The following is a 17167-nucleotide window of genomic DNA, read 5'->3' as shown; positions in this document are numbered from 1 at the left end:
CTAAGTCTAATGAGGATCCACAAAATTTCCTTGACATGGTTTAGAAGGTAACTAACATTATGGGTGTGACTTCTAGTAAGGGTGCAGAGTCGGGTGCTTACCAGTTACAAGATGTTGCCGACACCTGATATAAGCAGTGGAAGGGTGATAGAGGGGTAGATGTAGGGCTTATTAAATAGGATGAGTTTGTTACAACCTTTCTATATAGGTTTTTTCCCTGGGAGTTAAGGTAATCTAAGGTGTAGGATTTTATTAATTTAAGGTAGGGAAACATAAATGTTATAGAGTATTCTCTTAAGTTTACTCAGCTATCTTGGTATACTCGAAATGTGGTATCTGATGACAGGTCTAGGATGAGTAAGTATGTTTCTGGGGTAGCAGATAGAGTGGTCAAGGAGTGTAGGACCGAGATACTAATTAAGGAGATAGACTTTTCTAGGTCGATGGTTCATGCTTAATAGATTGAGGAAAAGAACTTTAAGGTAAGAATGAGAAAGAATAAGAGAGCGAAAATAGGTAGCTTTAGTTTTGCTCAGTTGAGGTTGGAGGGTGGTAACTGTCCTCAATTCTATAATAAATTTTTAGCCCCAGGTCTATCTTCAGCTAATGCACTAACACCAAAGTTTTGAAATGATAATCGAGATAGGGCACCAGGCCCAAAGACCCAAGATAGTGTGAACAATGGTCGCACAAATCCTCATTGCTAGAAATACGGTAGAAACCATTAGGGGATGTGTAGAGCTGGCAATGATGTATGCTTTGGGTATGGTAGGCCAGGTTATAGAGCCAGGGATTACCCTAATAGTGGTCAGCAGGGTCATTCCAGTCCTCCCCCAGTTCCATCCAGTCACCCGACTCAGCAGGATGCCGCTTTTAGTTCCACCAGAGTTCAACACCCAAATAGATTTAATGCACTTCAGTCCTGACAGGATCAGGAAAATTCTCCTGATATGGTTATTGGTACGTTACAGGTCTTTCATTTATATGTTTATGCTTTGTCAAATTCTAGAGCTTCTTTTTCTTTTGTAAACCCTTACATAGCTATTAATTTTGGTATCAGTTCTAAGACTTTAGCAAAAACTATCTCTGTGTCTACCCTAGTAGGCGTATATATTATATCCAGACAGGTATACAGGAACTTTCTGATTATAATATCCCAAAAAGTTATTTCAGTTGATCTTATAGAGTTAGAGATGACTAGTTTTGATGTCATTGTCGGCATAGATTGGCTCCACTTATGCTATGCTTTAGTTGATTGTAGAAATAGAGTGGTTCATTTTTAATTTCCAAATGAACCAATTCTTGAATGGAGGGGTAGTACTTCAGCACTTCAGGGTCAGCTTGTTTCGTACCTTAGAACGAGAAAAATGATATCCAAGGGGTGTGTCTACCATCTTGTTTGAGTTAAAAAATCTAGTTCAAAGACTCCAAATCTCGACTCAATTTCATTTGTGAGGGAAATTCTAGATATGTTTCCCGAAGATCTTCTCAGAGTACCTCCCGAAAGGGAAATTGTCTTTGAAATAGACCTTCTTCTAGATACCTAACCTATCTCTATTCCGCCCTACAAAATGGCTCCAACAGAGTGTAGGGTGTTAAAAGAATAGTTGAAAGATATCCTAGATAAGGGATTCATCAGGCCCAGTGTTTCCCCATGGGGCGCTCCAATCCTTTTCCTGCAAAAGAAAGGTAGTTCTCTTAGAATATGCATCGATTACCATCAGTTGAATAAAGTCACAATCAAGAATAAATACCCACTTCCCAGAGTTGATGACTTGTTTGACTAACTTCAGGGTGCCAGTTATTTCTCTAAGATAGATCTCAGGTACGGCTATTATTAGCTCAGAGTCAAAGAATGTGACATTCCAAAAATAACTTTCAAAACTCGATATGGTCACTTTGAATTCTTAGTCATGTCCTTTGGTCTAACAAATGCCCTAGAATCTTTCATGGACTTGATGAACAAAGTGTTCAAATAGTACTTAGACATGTTTGTCATAGTCTTCATTGATGATATTCTGGTCTATTCCCATAGTGAAAATGATTATTAAAATCTTCTCAAAATTGTATTGTAGAATCTTAGAGCCCATCAATTTTTTGCCAAATTTTGTATGTTCAACTTTTGCCTAAGATCATTAGCTTTCCTTGACCATATTATTTTCGATGATGGTATTAGAGTTGACCTTCAAAAGATTGAAGCAGTAAGAAACTAGCCCAAACCTATTTCTCCATTAGATATCAGGAGTTTCTTAGGTTTGGCTGGCTATTATCGATGGTTTATTGAAGGGTTTTAGTCTATTGCATCCCCCATGTCCAGATTGACTTAGAAGAAAGTCATGTTTTAGTGGTCAGATTCTTACGAGAAGAATTTTCAGGAGTTGAAGACTAGACTCAGCTCAACCTCAGTTTTGACCTTGCAGGATGGTTTAGATGGGTTTGTTGTTTCCTGTGATGCTTTCAGAGTTGGTTTAGGGTGTGTTCTAATGCAGAGAGGTAAGGTCATAGCCTATGCCTCTAGACATCTTAAGCCCCATGAGAGGCATCATCCTACCCATGATCTTGAGTTAGCAGCGGTTGTGTTCACCTTGAAAATATGGAGGCATTATCTGTATGAGGTGCATATTGATGTGTTTATGAACCACAAGAGTTTATAGTATGTATTTTAGCAAAGGGAGTTAAATATTTATAGAGAAGGTGGTTAGAATTATTGATTAACTATGATATAAGTGTTTTGTATCATCCAGGCAAGGCCAATGTAGTAGCAAATTCCCTTAACAAAATTGTCTATGGGTAGTGTTGCGCATGTTAAGAATGATAAAAGAAAGTTAGTCCAGGAGGTTCATCAGTTAGCTAGGTTAGACATTCATTTGACTGACTCACCTGAGGATAGTGTATAGGTATAGAATAGTTCAGAATCTTCTTTGGTTGCCAAAGTGAAATAAAAGTAAGATAGGTATCCCAGTTTAGTTAGGTTGAAAGAGTCAGTCAGAGATCAGAAAGTAGAGGCTTTTTCCCAAGAAGGAGATGGTGTGTTATGTTTCCAGGGTAGACTCTGTGTGCCAGTTGTAGATGGTTTAAGAAAATGAATTCTTGTATAAATGCATGGTGCGTGTTGCTCTATTCACCCATGAGCTACTAAGATGCACCGTGATTTGTTAGAAATTTATTGGTGGAGTGGTATGACTAGGGATATTGCAGAATTTGTAGCCATGTGAGCTAATTCTCAGTAGGATAAGGTTGAGAACCAAAGACCTAGTAGCCCTATGCAGAGTTTAGCATTCCCTCTTAGAAGTAGGAAGAGGTAAACATTGACTTTGTGACAAGGTTGCCTTGTTCACGTCATCAAAATAATTTGATTTGGGTTATTGTAGATAGAATGACCAAATTAGCCTATTTTTTCCAGTCCATACTTCTTTTTCATCTGAGGATTATGCCAACCTATATATTAGAGATTTAGTTAGGTTACATGGAGTCCCATTGTCCATCATTCAAATAGAGGTACTTAGTTTACCTCTTATTTGTGGAAGGCTTTTTAGAAAGGTCTTGGTACCCAAGTTCTTCTTAGTACAACCTTTTACCCTTAGATAGACGGTCAGGTAGAGAGGACCATTCAGACCCTAGATGATAAATTGAGAGCTTGTGTTATTGACTTTAAGGATAGTTGGGATGATCACTTTCCATTGATAGAGTTTGCCTACGATAACAATTATCATTCTAGTATTCAGATGGTTCTATTTGAGGTTATGTATGGGAGGAGATGTAGATCTCCTATTGGTTGTTTTGACGTAGGTAAAACCTCGTTGATAGGGCCATATTCAGTATTTGATTCATTGGAGAAAGTTCAGGTAATCAGTGAAAGGCTTAAGATAGACAAAAGCCATCAGAAATCATATGCAAATTTGCGTAGGAGGGATCTCAAGTTCACTGTTGGAGACTTAGTTTATTTGAAAATCTCTCCAATGAAAGGAGTGAAGAGGTTTGGCAAGAAGGAAGCTTAGTCCCCGATATATTGATCCTTACAGGATCTTGAGCCGCTTTAGAAAATAGCTTATGAGCTTGAGTTGCCTGTAGATTTGGCATCCGTTCAAACAGTATTCTATGTTTCTTTATTAAAGAAGTGTATTGGTGATCCAGCTGTAGTTGTTCCCTTAGAAAGTACAAATGTTCAGGATAGCCTTTGTTATAATGACCTCCCAGTTTAGATTCTAGATCGTTAGATTTGGAGACTAAGGAACAAAGAAGTTCCGTTGGTCAAAGTTTTATGGTAGAATCATTCTGTTGAGGGAGCCACTTGGAAACAGAAGCAGATATGTGAACCAAGTATACTCACCTTTTCTCTGCAAACTCAGAGTCAGTTCAAGGTCATAGTTTTCCCATAGATTATCTCTTTTTCATTCTTAGTTCCAGCCATATGATCTTATTTATGTCATTGCATGCATTCACGAACCAATTCAGTCAATCACTGTGTTTAGACTCAGTCATGAAATCATGTTTCGATTATGTATGTTCCACATGTAATCTTAGTACCTCAGTAATAATTAGCTTAACTAGTCTCATTTGAGGACGAATGTTCCCAAGGGGGAGATATTGTAAGACCCTATAAGATCCTAACTCATTTCATCTCACTCTTGCATTCTAAAGGAGTTCAAGACTTATAAAATTTCACTAAGTATTAAGACTTAGACATTTTCAAATCCCATTAAGCATTGATGATTTTAATTCTTACCTTACCAGCTTTAGAACATTGATTTTTAAGTTGATTCATGATCAGGGTGGTCGATTGCATGTATTGGGTAAGTTTTGGATTTTTTAGATGATGTTTTAGGCTTTTTTGGATATTCAAATAAGTGAGTCAGCGCGATATGGCTGTGGCACACCGCTTATCTGATTGGTAAGGTTCAACGCAATACATTGATTGAGCGATGTGGCGCATCCCTTATCGCGTAATTGGCCATATTTAGCTTAATTAATTCGAGGTCCAGGAGGGTATTTCAGTCTTTTTCCTCACTTTATCTCAGCCATAACATGAGATTAAGGCCCTAAAAGGGAAAAAACACTCATCTTTTAAAAAAATCTCTCAAGAACAAAACCCTAGCTCCTTCAACATTCAAGATCAATCTTTAAGAAATTCACCAAGACTCTTACGAATTCTTCAACTAAGGCATGTTAGATGTTCATCCATGGGTCCTTTTCACCCATGGAGTCGAAGAATCTTTTTTGAAGTTTAAAATTATGACCTTTACATGTTTTCATGAATTTTCTCCATGAAATTCTATGAATTTCAATTTTTATATCATGTTTACATATGTTCTTGTTAAAATTGGCCTTTAATCCATTTGAAAGATGATATTTGCATGTTATCCTTAACCTATGATTTTTGTATTCAAATTATGTTATTATACCATGATTTAACTATTCCCATACTTTAACACATGACCCCCAAGTGTTTGGTTAAATGCCTAAGTAATGATTTTGGATAATGCTTACTTATTATGGTTTCAAATGCTCTCATGTGTTCTTATTGATATTGCTATCGAGTCCTGGATGTTATTAATACCCAAAAACTTAGTTGTTTACTTAGTTTTAGATTTTTAGAATGGTTTTGGATATATTACATTATTATCAGTTCAATCAGTATATCATGTAAGTAAGGTTAATTCAGTTCAGTAATCAGAGTCAGTCTAGTTGGGAGTGGGATTTAGCAATGAGTGAACCCAAGGATGTGTGATTACCTGCCAGTTGAGGGTGTGACCTTTATAGCAGTCCCTGTGTTCCATAACTGCGCAGCCAATGCAGGTTAAGATATTAACTTGCCAGTTGAGTGTTGACACATATCTCACCAGAGCACCTGCCAGAAGAGGGTGACTCTTTATTCTTTTGGGACTTCACTTCTGTAGATCCACACAACCAGTGTTAGTACCCGTGGCACGGTACTGACACCCTTCCAACTAGGGTCACAGTTTGGACCCCAGTCAGCTCATATTGGGGAAAGTCTATTAGATGATAGTACCCACAGTCTCAGTCCAGTATTTAATTCAAAGTTTAATTTCAATCTTTCTTGACCATGTCATATAAATATTAGCTGTTCAGTATCAATATATAAGTTTATAGACTATTCCAGTATCATGTTATATGCTTGGTCATGCATCCTCAGATTGTATAGTTTTCATGCATATGATGTATCAGTTTTCTCATGTAATTCATTCAGTCAGTTATTATCTATATACATGAGCCCATGAATATCAGCCTAACCTCATATAGCATACTAGTACATTCAAAGTACTGAGCGCATACTCAGTTCTTGCGCTATCATGTATCGTATCATAGGTTTGGAGGCTTAGGTTCCCGACCGCACCTAGACCTCCCAGTGCTTCAGTAGCAGTAGTAGTGGTGAGTCCTCACTTTTTGAGGACTGTTTATGTTTATTTCATTGTTTCAGTTCAGTAGTCAGCTGGAGTTAGTTAGGGACTTGTCCGATTAACTCCACATTTTGTTAGTTAGAGTCTTTCAGACACTTTTAGATAGTTAGTAAGTTATCAATTGTTATTAGTAGTCCCTACAGTATTGTTTTTAGATATTTTTTTTTAGGCATATTAGTTCAAAAATATTTTAAATGTATAAACCTTATAGCGTATCCAGCTTTGTTTTCCGCACATGTGTTTCCTTTATTATTAGTTTGTTTAGTGGTCATAACAGGTACCAGCTCATTGGTTAGCTTGTGGTCACTTGTGACTGTAAGCACCATGTGGCATCTAGGGTGTACTCCCGAGGTGTTACAGAAGAAAAGTGGTCAGTTTCATAGAAAAGGAAGTAGCAGCAAAAGGGGAGGCACAGTAGAGGTTATCATAAATATAGAAGTACTGAGCATTTCATAAAGGACTATGTAATACACAAAATGGACTATCACTAATATCTCATGACTGGAGGTGACAAAGGAAAGAACATGGCCAGGTCCCTATAAAATGAAGAAAAAGGTTACAAATATATTTATATTTTAAGCAGGCCTTAGCTGTCTAGGGGGATTCCTCTAGTGAATTTGAAGAAGATGGAATGCATGAAGATGTTTCCATGCTTTTTGTGGATGATGATATAATGACTTTTGATTCCTTGCTTTCTCTCATAGAAAAGACTGAATAATAAGAAGAAAATGAGGTAACTTTTTCGACATTAAAAAAAACTTTGGAAACTACTTTGCTAGAAAGATAAAAAGCTTGCTAAAGTGTTAATTGATTCTGTGTATGAACTGACTGCTGAGAACAATGCTCTATAAGAGAAAATAGAGAATTAAGAACTTTAATTAATTAATTTAACACTCCAGATATCAAGTATGGTACATATGAATGATGTGTTAGGGACCGGTATCAAGTATGTGTATGATATGTTAAGGACCAAATATCAGGTATGCAAATGTATTAAATAATAAAAGGCATATCAAAAGGGGGAAGAATTTTGGTAAAACATAATGGATTATTGATAGGGGAAATTATAGTGCATGTGATAGGGGGAACATTGATGAGTGTAGGCATATTGAAAAGGGGAATACTAAAACATATTAAGTTTATAATGTCAATTAACAATAAGGGACCAGCTTCCTAATTTGCATAAGATATTGACAGAGGGAAATAAAGTGCATAGTGATAGGGGAACATTCATCGATGGTATTGGTGATAACTATGATTAAATGTGATAAATGAAGATTGATGCTCAAAATCTATGGTTGGTTTTTCATCATCAACAAGGGAGAAAATTGCTATATCTTATTTTGATGATATCAGCTGGCAATTAGGGACTAGGTCCCTAGGTATTTAAATTTTTATATCTTATTTTGATGGTGAGCATATGAAAATAAGGGAACGGGTTCCTGGGTCATTATGATTTAAGTACAGTTGTCACTGTCTAGTGCAGTTTTGTTTTCTAGTGTAACAAACCATGCAGGTGATCTTGTACATATCAGGACACCTAGCCCAATCCGATTTCTACCCTAATTATTATTCCACTATGAAAGGAAAAGAATGATTTTCAATTGGTGAGTTTTTGCAAATCAGTACATTTATCTGAGAAAAAGGTTGAAAACTCATCTTTGCAACATAGCTCAAGTTCATAGTTTTTGTTTGTGCCAAAATATTTAGTGTTCTTGAGTCATGCTCGAGCCTGTAATAGAATTACTCGTGTTATAAGAGTAATCTCCTTTTCTTATTTTCTTAAGAATGATTAGGTAGAGTTACCTGAGATTAATATTGGTTAGAGTTAATCAATATTAAGGTGAGTTCTTGGAAGAGTTATCAAGGTAGGCTTGTAGTAGAATTATAACAAGCAGGTGAAGCCTAGAGTTAGGTTCAAATCGAGTCTGTAATTAAGAGGCTAATTATATTGGGTTCTGAAGTGCTTGTGAGGTTAAGTAGTGATTTCTCCTACCTTGAGAAAGGGGCTTTGCACGTTAAATTCTTGTGTTCTTTAATTTCCAGAAAATTTCTAGCTTTCAATTGCTTTACTATTTGATTGCCTTTGACTGAATTTAAAGGACCTGGTCCATCATAGTATGGTGTAGCCCTCCTACATTTCAAAAAGAACATTTTTCAAATCTTTTCATCTTACAAAATGGTTATGTGAGCCTCCTAAATCTTCTAATTGGAACTTTTATAAATGATGTGAGGTTAATGGAAAGATTGTACTAAGTGTTATACCCCTTCCTTAAGCCCTAATTATGATGATTTTAATAATAGTGTGCTTTTGATAGTATGATCCTTGAATAAAATTATAGGAGGAGTATAAGGATTGCCTTAAGACAATTTTAAATGGGATGAAACACTTCATGAAAGAAAGAGTTGAACTTATCGTAAAGGTTGAAAAGTTTGATTTGGACATTCACAACTTGAAAGTTTAGTTGAGTGCAAAGGTTGATGTGTTTAATGCCCAAACAGATTAGTGATGAGTGAGTTGTGTGAGGATGAGAAGACACTTGATCATATTTTCATTAAAGTTGTCACTGCTAAGGAGAGTACATATGAGGATGTAAATGATAATACAATTAATGAGTTAGGGCATATTGGACCTCATTCCTATCATTTTTTCACATTGTGATTAGATTGTGCGGTATTAACCAAGCCATTTAAGCCTATGAAAGAGTGTGAGGTGGAACAATGTGTCTATATTCTTGAATTTTTAGGTCAAATTTGAAGAATTACATTCCTCAATTAAGGGCTAAGAAGTGCAATGATCTATTAGTTAGTCCCTTTATATTTGTATCACTACCTTGTGAACGAAGCAAAAAGATGGATACAATGTTGGGGGCGAAATTTATATCCTCAATGTGGATGGAAAGGTATATAGGTCGTGCCATGATGTTAAATTATGCATTTGTTTGGAGGCAACCCAACATGTATTAAGTATTTTTTATTTTTATTTTTCGTGTTTATTTTAGTGTCACTTGTTTTTGTTTTATCAGATTTAGGAGAAGTTTGAGTACCCAAAATTTAAAGTTAAGGAGCATGTTTGAGATTATGTGTGGGGTGGCTACAACCCTTGATTGAATGTAAAGAAATGTGCTGCTATCTAGATCATAGAGCGCCCCAGGGAGTATTTTTTTTTTACCATTGTTAGACGTTATTTATTGCTTTGGGGAAAAACATGATTTGAAGTGTGGGGTAGATGTGATATCTTCTGAGATTTGTATAGGGTGGAGTATGCTTATGGTTTTCTTTTATTTTTAGTTATTTTCTTAAATAAATTAAAAAAATTAAAAAGTCCAAAAAACACCCTTGACAAAGAATTTGCATCATAGGGAAGGATATCAACATCCTTATTCAAACATTGCTTGTCATGTGGACCAAGCAATAAGTTGGGTTTTCTATAATCACCATATCCAAATTTGGCACCAGGGTCAAATGGAAATAGTGGTGATATACATGGGTCTAGATAACACTCTTTTTCCCCTAGCTTAACCCAAGCTAAAAGATATTCACTCATTATTAGAAAAAACATTATCAAAAGCAAAGGAGGAGTAGAGAAAGGTATCACTCAAGTCAACTTCAACTAAGATGCCCTCATGCACGTACTCACTATTAAAGGGTAGGTGGAAAGAGATTGTGCCATCATCCAATAGAGATGACCTCATGGATGTCTTTCAATAAATGAATCCTCAAGTAAACACATACCACCACAAATATCAAAGGGATTATTTGTTAGGCCTTCACAAGAAGTAAGCAGTTCATTCTTATAAGTATCAAACAAGGGTGGGATGTCATATATAGGATCACATCCACAATCATTTCCTAAAAAACAGTCTCATATTGGGTTTCTTCAAGATTCAAGCAAATCAAAGTTATCATCACCCAATTGATTATTCCTTTCTAAGACTTCACATTCCTTTCCTTTAAGAGTACTCTCATCTTCCAAGAAGAGATTTCCATCTTTAGGAGGAATTTCACAACACCATAGTGGGTTGTCATATAGAATATAGCCCTCAAGATGAGCTATATGAACAATTCTATCCACACCACTTGAAAATTCACTGAGAGTAAGCTCATTATCTTCAAACAAGATATTTTTCTTAAAGAGAGAAGGATCTATCCTTGAACCGGATGTAGAGCATGCAAGTTTATTATCTAAAAGATGATTATCAAGTACCAAAGATATTTAAATCACATGATTATCCCTATGATCCAAACAAGCATTAGAATCTTCACTAGAAGACAAGCTCAAAGGGTCACTCCCATTTACTTGACCAACATTCTCAATTTCATCACTTACTTGAGGTTCTCTAATCATATTACACACATCCTTAAGTGGTGGACTAGTTTTGAAAACAAGTTGATCAACACAATTTCCACATGATAATGCACTATCAGCTAACACAATTGCTTACACAGTAGGTGGACATAAAATAATTTTACAGGAAGAGTCAATTTGGTACTTAATAGGATCAACTAGTGTATCCACACTCACAATATATACATCATCATCAAGAGGTAAAGAATTAGTAGACTCATATATAGGTAAGGTGCTACTCATACTAAATGCGCTACTAGCCACACAATCATCATTCGTATGCACAAAAGTGTAAGTGTTAGCTATGTTACCTTGATGTTCTTGAGAACATTATTCTTTACCTTGGTGTGACAGTCCTAAACAAGCCTCAGAATTTTCTATGATTTCCCTCATGAATTCTTCGAAGGGAACCTTCTCTTTAGGTACTTGTTCTCCTCCGCTTGCTATGTTGGTACCTATAGACACGTCCTTATTAATAGAAGGACAAACAATGTTAGCTCCATTGATGGCAACCCCCTCACTTCACTTCTCACTATTTTTTTTTCCTCTCTTAGGTTGCCACCTTGCCCTCCCTTACTCCTTTCAATCTTTTGTCTCTCATTTTTATAAGGCTTGGAGTAAGTAGGCATCTATCATTCAGATTTAGGAAGGGTAGGTGGAAAGAGATGGTTTCCCCATTGGTCCTTTTAAAACTTAGTCCAATTTTACACATATGGAATCTTGTGTTGTGCAAACCAATTGGAACCCATACGTATGTGTCCACATTCTTATAGGAATACGTTACACCATACCTCCTCATAGTTCCCATCTCGAGTGAAGAAAACCTTCACACTCTTGAAGACTCTATAGCCTTCCAAGAAGTATGAGAAACTCTTGGACACTCGAGGTATCCCTAAATAATCAACCATAAGAGGAGTTATGTAGTTTGCGTGAAACCGATCATATATTATAAGAACACATCTTGGAACTCCATAAATCTCTACCCATCTTGATCAAGTTGGTCTTCTTAGATCACTATTATAAAGCTTCATGTAACCCTTGAGCATATATATTGTCCTCAAGAACTCTTTCATGACACTCTATATTTGCGTTGGATTCCTTCAAAGTTTACACCTTTCTAAGGTCAGACCATGATTTTACTTAAGGGCATATGTAGTTTGTTTGGTTTCTCTCATAACATTATCCTCGAAGAATCTTTCACATTGCCATTCCCAATTATGGTAAACTTTGAGATCCCGTTCTCCTTTAATGATGCATAGAGTAGGAAGACAATGATTCGTACTATACCCTATATTCTACCTTGGTTTCCTCTTCAACACATTTTATCATGGCTATATTCATAGCCCTCATAGTCCCTATCTTCTATGTATCCATAACATTCTTCAGCACAATCATAGTCTCGTATGTCATAGTCACAATTATCCGAGGTTATCGAAGATATTGATACGGGAAAGACAAAGGAAGCACGAAACAAACACCAAATCAGTCCACTAATCTTAAGGATTCCAGGACCAAGATGGAGACCACACTCGGATTCGCTACCAACAACAAGAATACAAAATACAAGAGTATATTTTAACACCAAAACAGCTACAAAATGTGATGAACAAGATGAACAACAATAATACAAGTTTTGGATTCAACGAAGACCCCAAAATAGTCTACTACACAACACATACACGATTTCCAAGAAAATAAAGATAGATAGTGAGACCAAGATTATTACAAGATTAAGAACCAAGTGTATTTCAACAGTAACCCTTAATGAATGTAACAATCAAAACCACACTCTTACGGTGACCACCAAGGGAATGAACTTACCTCAAGATCTACCGTTTCCAAGCAAAGATCAATATTGGCTTTTCCAAGCCCTATGATAAGGATGACTTTTCCAAGCCCTACAACTAAAGGTATTACACTCTCAAAAGAGAGAAAATATGTCTTTCAATTCTTCATCATTCCAAATATAGTAAAAATAAAGCTAAGGGGGGCTATTTATAATATATTACAAATGAAGATAAAAACACCACTTTGCCCTTAATGAGAGGGGCAGCCATGGTGTGTAAATACACCATGTGTAATGTCCAAAATGCCATTAATTAAGGTCCAAAACCATGAGTCGTCAACCTTAAATGCTCCAACAAATCTTCCACACGCGAGATTGCTTTAAGTTATGCTCAAAATGGGTCCTCCATGCATGTTCTTGTATTCTAGAGTTGACCAAGTCTTGAGCCTCTATGTGTTGGCCTCCAAAAATGTCATCAAAGATAAGATGGCCATTTGTCCCGTATCAGATATGTTCCCCTTATATGACCTAGTACCTACAAAAATGAAAAAACAAGATTAGTAGTAAAGCACGTCACCATCACTTGTATGAACTCATCTTTGTGATCCTCACAATTGAAGAGGTGAATGTTGAAAGTTGCTTATACTCCGATAGACAATAAGGTGTCAATTTATACTTTGAGGCTGGAGTGGATTTTTGTTTGAATGAATCAAATAAGTAAAATCTATTTACGGACTTGAATTAAAATGTTACAATGAAATAAAAGCTAGAATAGCTCAAAAGAAATAGGACAATGAAATAATTCAGACTCAAGAACTAATCGATCAACTTAGTAGACGAATTACTAGTTGATGATTTGTTTAAGAATCAAAAGAAGAGATTAGGAATCAAGAAAATTAAACTAATGAATCAAACCTTGAGCAATGGAGTAATTAATGTGTTAAAATGCTCTTTGGAAGTTTGAATTTTTAATTTAGGACTTGATTAATATTGGGAGGGGTTGTTCTACATTTAGTAACTGGCTTTAGCAAGTGGGGCGCAGGTCCACGACAACCTGAATATAGGTTCCACTTGTTTGAGGTACTGCAACACCTTAGGTTTGGATCAAGGGCATTTTAAAAGTATATCAGCGGCCCTTCTCTCTTGAAATGGCTGAAATGCCCTTCTAATGGTCCTTTGTGTCCTCTTTTGTTGGAATCTCCTTTGGAATCTCCTTAGATGCTAAGTACAAACACTTTTTCACTACTTTTCTTCATTCTTTTTGGATCAAACACCCAAAATAGATGAAAAATTCAACTTGAAGATAGCAATTTCTTCAAGAACAAACCAAGAACATCAATCTTTTTGACTTTTTCTCTGAAGCTCGGAATGAGTTCAAATTTTGAATGTAAGCACTTTTCAACATTCTAAACTCATTCCAAACATCATTTTCCCAAAATTCTTCACCAAAATATTCAGATTTTAAATTCACATCTCACTTCTTCAACCCAACCCGAACTAGTCATAAAAATATAGACTAGTATAGTGTTAGAGAACACAATTCTAACACTAGAAACACAAGAAAATACAAAAAATCAAGTATCAAAATTTGACCTAAGATCTAAAATGTGAACAACAATTTTTTTTTTGTGATTTTCGATTTTGACCACTCTTTTTTGTTGATTTTGAAGATAACAAACCCAAGATTGACTTCATAGGAATGAAATCAAGAATGGCTCTGATACCAAATGATACGAGAGAAAACATAAACACAAAAAAACAACAAAATTGACAAACAAAAAGTAAAAGGATTAAAAGGATGGATGATAGAAAGATACACACAAGAAGAAAACAAAAGGGCAACCAAAGGGTGTATCAAACCCAAATACATCCCTTATTGATTACCTACGAGCACCTAGCTCTTACATTGACTGAAAGTGGGACCGAATCTCTCTTACGACCACTGTTTCTAAACAAGATTTAACATTTGCTTTACCAATATGACAATGCCAAAACACACACATAAATGTATGTGGTCTACCAAGTAATATAGTGGCCTTCAAAAAAGCTGAGTTATCGATCCCACAGAGACTTGATTCGACAATTATTTGATTTAAGTTCACAATTAAGATTCAATTGATGCGAGAGTAACCAAAATAGAGTTCGTAAATTTGTAACTGTATAAAGGTAAACAATATGGAAAGTAAGGGTCTTAAAACAATCAATGAGGGAAAACCCAGGGTTGAAGCACTGTTGAATAATTATATTATTCTATTGGATTTCATTCGTTAACTTGCTTATCATGGTTGTTTATTCGTAGGGTTAATTTCATGATTATGGTTGCCCAATCTCTAATCCTTTATCTAAGTTGAACCTTACAACTACATCATCGAGCAGGGATGTAATAGTTCACTTTAATTCTTTACAAATATCATCCTACATGTGAATCAAGTATGGTATCTAAGTACAGCCCTATCCTATATCGAATTTAAATTCCTTATTTTATAAAGAAATACAAACCATACCATGCTTATTCCCATGTTCTATCTCCCTACTCCCTTTCTCGAGTTCACAAGGTTGATAATATATGTATTATAGGGGTGATCAATCCTTAAAATAATTAAAACAAGAATAAATAAACAACCAATAGTGATAAGAAAAGAAAACAAACTTAATCCATTGCAATAATACTCATGTTCTTGGCTTCAACCCCGAAAAGAGGATGTTTAGCCACACATAGTCATAATCGTAATCACAATTTTATAATTAACGACAAAAATATGTATGAAATAAATAAAATTAATAGAAACCTGATTGTGAAGTTAAAGAAGTACCTTGATATCCAAAATATGTCAAAAGATGTGTAAAAAAATGATACAATATGTATAAATAGTGTAAGGGTAAGCCAAGTCCATGTTGGAGTCAAATTAGCTTGAAACACCTAGGTGTGGAGTGGAGCGTGTGTCACACCCTATATTCTTATGGAATGGAGCATGCATCGTACCCTCTATTCCATAGGAATAGAGCATGTTGCGCATGCTAATCGCACGCCCTCTCTTGAATTTGTTCTCTGAATTTTTGTTAAGTGTTGGTCCTTCCTCCTTTTATCCCTCGTCTTGTGGTGTCTCTCGAATGATTTTCAAGCCTCTATATCATCCACATGTCATCATATTAAGCTCACAAATTATCCTACAAGAACACACTACACAAATTAGAGGTAAAAACATCACTATAACCATAACGATGAATAAAAAACAAGAGCTTAGACTAGGCAAATTTCCATGATCTTTCACTTTAAGTTTCCATTGTTCCCTTGACTCATTTGAAAGTTATACACTCCTAAAAATTTTTTACACATATAATAACACATTTAGAACCATAAGGAACACATAGAACCCGATAGAATCCAACGGGATAGACTAGACAAGAGGCTATCTCAAGCTAGAAAGACTAGTTTTCTCTATTGAACTCTAATTGATTCTTTGAAGTACCAACTTACTTGGAATTCACTTGGAACCTTATAAACACATGCTTTAACACATTGATACACATTTATCTCATTATCAACCCATATAAAAAAGAATCATGCTCAAAATAAGGCAAAAATGACTAGAATAGTGACGCTAGAATGCATAAATACACCGAACATAACCACCCCACACTTAAAGCCTTATTCGTTCTGGAACAACTATGAACTATAATTGGTATCAACTATAGAGACTCTACATTTATACTAACTGCAAGGGACTCAAGATAGTACTACAATGATTACATAGAATGCAAGTTACTACACTAAGCATGCTATTTACTCAATTGAATGCTCATGAACACTACTCTAAAACATCCTAGCTTCAATAATTGACTCACCTAGTGACAAACTCATGGTTATTTCTAAATCAAGGACATCAAATAAATCACCCACCTTCATCAAACATGTGACCTTTACAACAATAGAATTACCCATAATTACTCACAATTGAGCAATTCATAATATGATGGGTACATGTATCAAATTACGCTCACTCTCACAAGAAATTCACAAGTTACACACAATAATCCATAGGCTTGACCTTAGTGTAATGCTCCACAAATATCAGAATGTAAAGATGAGGATCAATTAGGACTTTTTTGGGTTGTAATGTAGGCTAAGGGATGGGTAGGAGCTATTTGGGAATAGTGACTAACCCCTCTAAGAGCTTTAATACACTACATTATGCATTTAAACCAATCTCCAATAACCAAATTACACCATTTTTTGTCTACGGATACCTTTATTTTTCCCCATCTCTTTTAAGAATTTTTACAAACACTTGGTGAACGCATAGTTTACTACCACAAGAATTACTTTTTCACTTTTTTCATAACCATGGCAATAATTTTAGCATAACTTATATCACATCCATCCACCACACATCAATTATCAACACCAATAAAAATTACCTTGGGGCATCAATTTCACATTTTTCTTCTTCAATTTCTCAAACTCCTTACCAATTCAATTTTTCATTAAAGCACTTAGTTGCTCTTTGGATAAAATTACAGTTTATCAAAGAAGGGATTAGGTTAATTATGAGGTTGCCAAAGAAAAAGCTGAAGGCTCAATGGGGGTTAACTATGATAAAGCACAAGGGTAGG

This window comes from Capsicum annuum, chromosome 1 (genome assembly GCF_002878395.1).
Source record: "Capsicum annuum cultivar UCD-10X-F1 chromosome 1, UCD10Xv1.1, whole genome shotgun sequence".
NCBI lineage: Eukaryota > Viridiplantae > Streptophyta > Magnoliopsida > Solanales > Solanaceae > Capsicum > Capsicum annuum.
This window is presented reverse-complemented; position numbering follows the sequence as displayed.